This window comes from Cotesia glomerata, linkage group LG2 (assembly GCF_020080835.1).
Source record: "Cotesia glomerata isolate CgM1 linkage group LG2, MPM_Cglom_v2.3, whole genome shotgun sequence".
In the NCBI taxonomy this organism is placed as follows: domain Eukaryota; kingdom Metazoa; phylum Arthropoda; class Insecta; order Hymenoptera; family Braconidae; genus Cotesia; species Cotesia glomerata.
The window spans coordinates 27,366,903-27,375,855 of NC_058159.1; the positions used below are offsets into that span (position 1 = coordinate 27,366,903).

An 8,953-nucleotide genomic window follows, 5' to 3' on the forward strand; every position below is an offset into this window, starting at 1 on the left:
CTCCTTGGCATCATCGAATGGAAGCCACCAACATTTTTCCGCTTGACACATCAAGTCTCATCCCACCCCCCTGATCCTTGTTTACTCTGCAAAATATCCAGTTTTCTTCCTTTTTATAGAATTCTTTTTACTTTTTTGCCGCGTTCGTGGTCTCGGTCGCTGGTTGAGGGCAATAAGCCGAGCGATCGAGACACGTCGATAAGGAAATTGCTCTTCGCACGCGAACCAATGCCGCAGAGAACAAAACACCCGGAGATATACCGTGGATACACGCGTCAACTTCCAGATACACAACAAAGTTTGTAATTTATGTGTTCAGATAAATGACAACACTCTTATTAATTAGAAATTGCGGTAGTTAAATTGTTATTATTATATAAATTTAAAAAAATAATCAGCTCACTATAAATTTTTATCAAATTAAAAAAAAAAATTGTTTATCTATATCATTAAGAGAATAAGAAAAATTTTGTGTCCAGGATAGTCTTATGATAAAATCGGTTTTTTTAGTGAAATTTAGTGTCATTGCAAAGGTCTTGATTTGAATTTGTGCCTTTTCAAGGTTTCATATTATTCTCACTGATAGTCAATTTATTATGATAAGTATTTAGGATGCATTCGAAAGTTCTCTATCTCTAGATACATAATTAAGATATGACCTTGTATCCTGTGAAATATTGACATTTTTAAAGTTATGAGCTCATCTTGATATTACCCTCATCAAGACCTTTCATTTAAGTACCCACATCAATTTTTCATATATTTATATATATTATATATATAAATATATGTAAAATATATCAAAATGCATGTGGGTACTCAAATGAAAGCTCTTGATGAGTGTAACATCAGGATGAGCTTACATCTTTAAAAATATTAATATTAATTAAGAAATGACCTTGTATCCTGTGAAATATTGACATTTTTAAAGTTATGAGCTCATCTTGATATTACCCTCATCAAGACCTTTCATTTAAGTACCCACATCAATTTTTCATATATTTATATATATTATATATTAGAGTGGTCCAAAAAAAAAAAGTTTTTTGCCTATCATCTTAAAAGCTTCTCTAAGGTATAAAAAAAATTCCCTTCAAAGCGCAGCTTGATATCTCAATTCTTCATGAAGCTCAATGAATTTTTATTTTCCCATTTAAATAACACGTAAAAAAATTTTATTTACGTTTTTATCCAGCAATAATACGAAAAAAAATTTTTTTGTATTTTTCGTAAATAATCCTTGTAGGAAATTTAATTCTCTACAAAAAAGTACTGAGGTAGTTTCTTCGTAATCTTAACGAGTAAAAAGTTATTGAGCTTTAAATACTTGCACAAAAAAAATTTGAACGAAGATAGTTTCAAAGCAACTTTTCGAAAACTTTTCGGTAACTGCATGTATTTATTTCAAAATTTATCAAACTAGACTGTTTCTAATATAATTAACACATGTCTTTTGGTGAAGTATTAACTGTGAATGATGAATAATTTCTCTCATTACAATTTGGATATTTTTTCCTATGAGCAGTGATTTATTAAAATTGAACTTGAATTTCATTACGGAATCTGAATCAAGAGCAAGCTAGTACTTCTGGATGTATACCGAATTTAATTTTTTTATTTAAGAAGATGTAGGACAGGTAGAACAGGTGAATATTTAAATTTTGAACATGATGCTGGGACGCTTTTTGACCGAATGAAAAATCACGAAACTTTGCAGGAGTACGTAAATAGAAGTCCTTCGTGAATTGATTCTTTTATTTTTAAATTTAATCATTGAAAAAAAAAATGATAAATAAACAAGTAGAGTTAGTGCGGAAAACTGCCTTATCTCAGGAGTCATCACATATTTAAGTAAATAAGCTTGACTATAAAAAAATTGCTAATAAGCATACAACCAATATAATCTTTGAGACTGATTTAATTTTTTGGTTATTTCTTATTTTAGTTTATATGACTTATAAGACATAATTATTAAAATGCAGCTAGGTTGAAGTGAAAAACTAATTGTCAACAAAAATTTAATTTACTATATATCTTCATGTAGGCCGCAAGAGAGTGCTAAAAGTAAATTATCTAGTTTAATTTTTTTAAGCAGTGGTTAGAGTATTTACAAAGTCTGGTAATCTCCTTCAGTGCATTTAACATGTGGTTCAAATAAACAAACCGATATATTGAATTGTCATTTGTTATCACTGGTCCAGACTGAATGACCGATATCAGACTGTATACTATGTTTTTAAGAAAAAAATATAAATGACTTAATCAAATACTTTAAAACAGAAAATGTGATACAACATGGATTCTAAAATCATATCTGATTAAATTTTCTTTTATTGCGAATATTTAAAGCTTAATAACTTTTTACTTGTTAGGATTACGAAAAAACTACCTTAGTACTTTTTTTATAGAGAATTAAATTTCCTACAAGAATAATTGACGAAAAATACAAAAAAAAAATTTTTTCGTAGTTTTACCGGATGAAAACGTAAATAAAATTTTTTGATGTGTTATTTAAATGGGAAAATAAAAATTCATTGAGCTTCATGAACAATTGAGATATCAAGCTGCGCTTTGGAGAGAATTTTTTTTATACCTTAGAGAAGTTTTTGAAACAGCAGCACTTGAAAAAAAAAATAAAAATGTTTTTTTTGGACCACTCTATTATATATATATAAATATATGTAAAATATATCAAAATGCATGTGGGTACTCAAATGAAAGCTCTTGATGAGTGTAACATCAGGATGAGCTTATATCTTTAAAGACGTCAATAGTTAAGAAAGTACAATGCAATTTAACAAATATCTTGTGAACTATTGACATTTTTAAAGGTATAAGCTCATCTCGACATTGCACTCATCGAGACCTTTCATTGGAGTACCCACATCATTTTTTCATATATTTATATACATTATATATATGTATAAATGAAAAATATATCAAAATGCATGTGGGTACTCAAATTGAAGCTCTTCATTAATGTAACATCGGGATGAGCTTATATTTTTAAAAACGTCAATATTTAAGAAAGTACAGTGCAATTTAACACAGGTCATTATTTAATAAAGCAAAATTTTATTTATAGTTCACAAGTCACGGTAGTCACATAGTGACTGCAAGGTTGCTAGTATTTAATAAATTAGTCAATTGTTTCTAAACAAATGAATTTATTCATAGTTGATAAATTCATCTACCGCTGTATTATATAAGTTTTAAGTACAAGTATTAAGTTGATTGTTCGACGAATGGGGAAATGTTGGCCAGGTTTAAATGGCTTACCGCGAAATGCTTTCACGTGTGTAGGAATTGTGTGTATATGTGTAGCGAAGTCATAAATTCGAAAAACCCCGGCGCCTTGAGGATCCCGGACAATGTCAAGGCAGGAATTTCGCGAATGCAGCTTTAGCCTCAGCCGTACCGAGTTCAGGAATTTTTCACATTTGAGCTCACTCAAATAAAATAATCTTCAAGGACACGGATATTTATTTATTTTTATTCGCTTTTAAATCGTCTCTATCAACGCGCTATTAATGATCATTAAACAAAACTGTTGATAAATATCTTTAAGACCGAATTTGTCTCACTTTCAATATTACATTAATAATTTACATGATCAAAAAAAAATTTGTAATCAATCATTATTACTCTTAATTATTCAGTTTATTTATCATATATTTTTCTAAAGCTAATAAAAAACTATTAATCTCTCTGATCTATTAATATTATAGAGTTAAAAATAATGTCTAAAAAGAATTTGACTAGCTTTTTATTCAAGAGACCAAATAAATATTTATTAACAAGTAAAAATGATTTATTAGAGGTTAATATGTTGTGTGTAATAAACCGTTGATAAATATTTTTTATTTATACTAAATATCCATCAACTGTCTTTAAATTACATTTAATAAGTAATTAATTATTAATAAATATTTATTAAATCGTCGAATATTCAAAAATAATTTATTAACAGTTAATAAGTCTTATTAAATATAAAAAAATCGCTCTGTCAGTGAGCAAAGTCAAGTTTGGTGTTCCAAATTTCTAGAGCGAAATAAATGCCCAAAATCAATACCTGGACGAGAGCTTAACATAAAAAATTACAACATAATCTTAAACCCAGCATCTTAATTCTTAATCTCGGGCTATTTAATTACATAAATACACATAGTTATAGTTATACTTACGCTAAAAGGACTTAAGTTGTAGGTCATTGATCCTCTCGAGGGAAACAAGGCTCATGGGAGATATCTAGGCCAGACGGTCCTCCGAACTTGAAAAATTAATTATCTTCACGCGCTTTTGTTTCGACTCGAACACCAACAAGTGTGTGGGTGTTATATTTCAAGCTGAAATGTATAACGGGACCGTCTTGTTTTCAGGCATCTCAAACTGTAAGGGTTTTGTGCAGTATTTATGTATACACGTACACATTATCCTCTACACATGTTGCACGAATATTATTTATTATATATTATATTTTGTGGAGATTACTTGTATGTAAACACATACACATGCCAGATCTATTAGCTGTAGATGTGTAGTGTGTAGATTCATATGAGTTAATAATAGAGCGGTTATCCCCCAGGGTCTTTGCTAAACCGCAAGTGACCTGCGGTGAACAAAATTTAAAATGCAGGGGCAGCAAAAGGTAAAGGGCAGGATGGACTTCTTCTTCTCTTTCTTCTTTTAACGGTTGTTCGGTAATACAGTAGAACCTTGATGACCTAAAGTTCAAGCGAAATGTTTAAAATTTTGAGTTGTCGAATTTTTAACTTGCAGAATCTTTTAAAAGTTCAAATTTGGACATTGAATTTTTGTAATGCGACGACAAATTGCTTCGAAGAAATTATCAAAGTGTCCTTTGTTAGGGGATTGAACACTATAAAAAAATTTGGAATTAGAAATTTTTGTTTATCTAGAATTAAGCGGAAAAATTTCCTTACAGAATTGCTAATCTATATTATTAAGAGAATAAGCAAAATTTTGTGACCAGAGTATTTATATGATAAAATGGGTTTTTATGGTTAAATTTGGTATCGTTGGAAGTCTTGACCTGGATTTGTGCCTTTTCAAGGTTTCATATCATTCGCACCAATAGTCAATTTATGATGATAAGTATTTAGGCTGCATTCGAAAATGCTCTATCTCTAAATACATAATTAAGAAATGACCTTGTATCTCGTGAACTATTGACATTTTTAAAGATATAAGCTCATCCTGATGTTACACTCATCAAGACCTTTCATTTAAATACCCACTGTTAGAATTAATATTTAGATTTATTTAAGAGAAAAGTTGTACAGGACAACGTCACTGTATTTAGTATACCTGAATATGTATACATGTTTGTATAGTATACAGTTCACTGTAAAGTCCGGTATTCAGTATACCTGATAATGTTTCCACTACACCTTGACCCTTAATGAAGTGGTGGGAGTATACTGAGTACTGAGAGTACTAGATGTAACTAATAATTTTTCTGTTATAGTTAGTCGAGCTGGACTCTTTCACCATCAAATGTCAATTGTCCAGATTTAGAGTCATTTTATTGCAAATAATTTAACATTGTATTTCTGTCAATTTAACCTCGTTTAATATTGTTTGTTTAGTTAAATTCAGTGTGTAGCTTATTTAATATTAATTAATATACTTATTTTTCTTTTGTATCAATAAACAATACCTGAGTAGTTATTTCTAACGCCCACATCAATTTTTCATATATTTATATATATTATATATATGTATTTATGAAAAATATATCGAAATGCATGTAGGTACTCAAATGAAAGCTCTTGATGAGTGTAACATCGAGATGAGCTTATATCTTTAAAAATGTCATTAGTTAATAAAATACAATGCAATTTAACATAATTAAGAAACGACCTTGTATCTTTTGAAATATTGACATTTTTAAAGATATAAGCTCACCTCGATGTTACACTCATCAAGACCTTTCATTTAAGTACCCACATCATTTTTTCATATATTTATATATATTATATATATGTATATATGAAAAATATATCAAAATGCATGTTGGTACTCAAATGAAAGCTATTGATGAGTGTAACATGAGGATGAGCTTATATCCTTAAAAACGCCAATAGTTGAAAAAGTACAGTGCAATTTAACAAAATTCATTATTTAATAAAGCAAAATTTTATTTATTTATAGTTCACATGTCACGGCAGTCACATAGTGACTGCAAGGTTGCTAGTAATGCATTAAAAAAAAATAATAAAGATAATTTATTTGATTTTAACAAAATACAATTCTGGGTAAAAAATTATCAATCTCAATTTCAACCCCCAAAAAAAAAAATTTTTTTTTTTTCAATTTTTAATTAATTTATTTATTTGTTTATTGCTCTAAATAGTTACATAAAACTTATTTATAGCAAGAGGGGAAAATTATTAGCTTCTGTACGAATCGTTTAAAGTAAGTAAAATAAGAATTAAATTTAAAAGAAATATCAATAAAATTTGTTATCTGTATATATTGTAAAAATTAAAATTGCACTATACGGGCGGAGACAGAGTCAACGTAAATGAGATTTATAGGGTCTAAAGATAAAGATTTGCGTATTGGTCGGAAAAAACAGCAACTCATTGGTCGAGAGTCTCTTAAATTTTGAAAGTAGAAAATTCGCAACCCTGTTTTTTATATGTAAAAGGGATTGTAAATAAAAAAAAAATGAAGATTTTTTTAAACAATAGAGGTTTTTACGATATCGAGATTCTAGAGTAGTAAAATTGTTCGATGCTTTTTTTTTTATTTCATTCAATGCAAGTATATAGTATGAGGTTTCTCTTAAAAAATAATAAAACTCATTTGAAATTTAAAGAAAAAATAAAAAAATTTATTTCATTGGGCAATAATTTGACATGCACGCGGTCTTAAAATTCATCGCTACGTTCTTTCGATTTCTTGGGCGTGCCACTCGAGAGTTTTACGGGGAAGGTGGAGGTGATGGTGATGGTGGTGAACGTCGAGGAGGTAGAGGACAATGCCCAACTCCGAACTCCTTGGAAAGGAATTTGTGCTCGTGAACTCACGTGAACTCCCAAACCGTTGTCTCTCCGCCATGGGTGGCATGCACAATAATAATCTGTCGTGGATTTTTATTTACACCCCATCAGCCTTGAATAATTAAAAACAATTAATTTACCTCGGGTTATGTTACTTTAACCACTGTATGACTGGTGTAATAAAGGAAACGAATATAAGAATGAAAAAAAATAAAAAAATAAATCTAGCAGAGCGTGGTTTCGATCCACGGACCTCTGGGTTATGGGCCCAGCACGCTTCCACTGCGCCACTCTGCTCTTTGTTGGAATGTCGTGGTTAAAAAGCATTGAACAACTACACAGTTGCTTGCAATCTTAAAGAGGAGTACTGTCTAGTTTCACGCATGCGCATAGTTTTCATAATAAAGTAAGGTAAAAGCCCCAATAGATGATCATGTACCAGTATATGATCACTCCATGTATTTGTATATCTATATTCACAAATATAGATATACAAATACATGGAGTGATCATATACTGGTACGTGATCATCTATTGGGACTTTTACCTTAATCAAATATTTTTTAAAGTTACGGATTAGATTTATATTATTAAAAATACAATTTTAATTTTGAAAAATTTTTTAATTTATAGAGAAATTTTTGATAATTGTTTTCCTACGAATTTAGAATTTTTTATCAATTATTTATTTGTATATTTTTATTTAGTTCATTAAAAATAGAATAATGAAAAATACATTTTTTAAAATGACAAAATAGAAAAACTGATATTAAAATAAAATTTTTCTTTAATTGTTCACTTTTACACGTAAGATACGGAAAAAAAATATTAGAAATTACTAAAATTGTACAGACAAATTTTATTAACGATTTTTAGTTGATATAAAATTTTTTTTTATTATTTAAAACTAGTAAATTATTATTTTTACAAATTTTCATAATTATTAATTTAAATCTATTTTTTATTAATTATTAATTTAAATCTAATTATTTCGATTTTTCATTCCAAAAAAAAGCTAGATGATACATAGTAAAAAATTTTTCGTCAAATTTAACACAAAAATTTGTGTTGATGACTTTTTTTACACAATTTGTGTTGAATCAACACTATATTGTGTTGAATTAACATACTAAAATGTTAAATTCTACACACTAAAATGTTAAATTCTACACAAAAATTTTTACACTTTACACAATGACGAAAAATTTTTTACTGTGTAGTAAAAAAAAATAAGTATTAAATTTTTGAATAATTTCATTGAAAAATTATTGTAAAAATTAGAAATTTATTTTTTGAGTAATTAAAACACTAAAAAATAGATTAAATTTCGTCCAATCAATTATAATGTTAATATTCTATTGTTTTAAGAAATTGACAACTTATTGGAGAGGGAGGAAAGGAGGCTCCAACTTCAATGTGTACAATAGAAATTACAAGTGTCTTTAATTTGTTTAACAAACAAAAGGCGTTCTTGTTTTATAATTTCGAGACATGAGAAATCCTCACTTTCATCGCTACAAGTCGAATAAATTTACAAGTGATATATATTTTATAGAGATATATGTATGAACATGTATATGAGTTCACTCTCGTTTGTACTTTCTTTTTGGCAGACGACCCGAGAATGTTCCTGCAGCGTACTAGTGTAACACACTAGAAAGTTTGAATTTAAAATGAGACGAGTAATTTTGTCATGCTGTTAAATTTTCCGCTCTCGAATTTTCCTCTAAATTAGCTCACTTATTTATTATACATAGCTATAAACGTCTTACATAACCATTAGATATTTTATTCGAAAATTATCCTCTTAGATTCCCGATAATTTATCATTTAGTTCATTGGTCGTTAAATGGAATCAATACTGTCCAGTACAATACAATACAATAATACAATACAATACAAGCATTTCCTCAAGTCGTTAAATT

At 28.6% G+C, this 8,953-nt stretch overlaps 1 non-coding gene across 1 annotated transcript; it reads right to left on the reverse strand.

Moving 5' to 3' along the window:
• Nucleotides 1-7,253: 7,253 nt before the first annotated feature.
• Trnam-cau lies at nucleotides 7,254-7,325 on the reverse strand. The gene has a single exon. It is a non-coding gene; the product is annotated as a tRNA-Met (tRNA).
• Nucleotides 7,326-8,953: the final 1,628 nt, after the last annotated feature.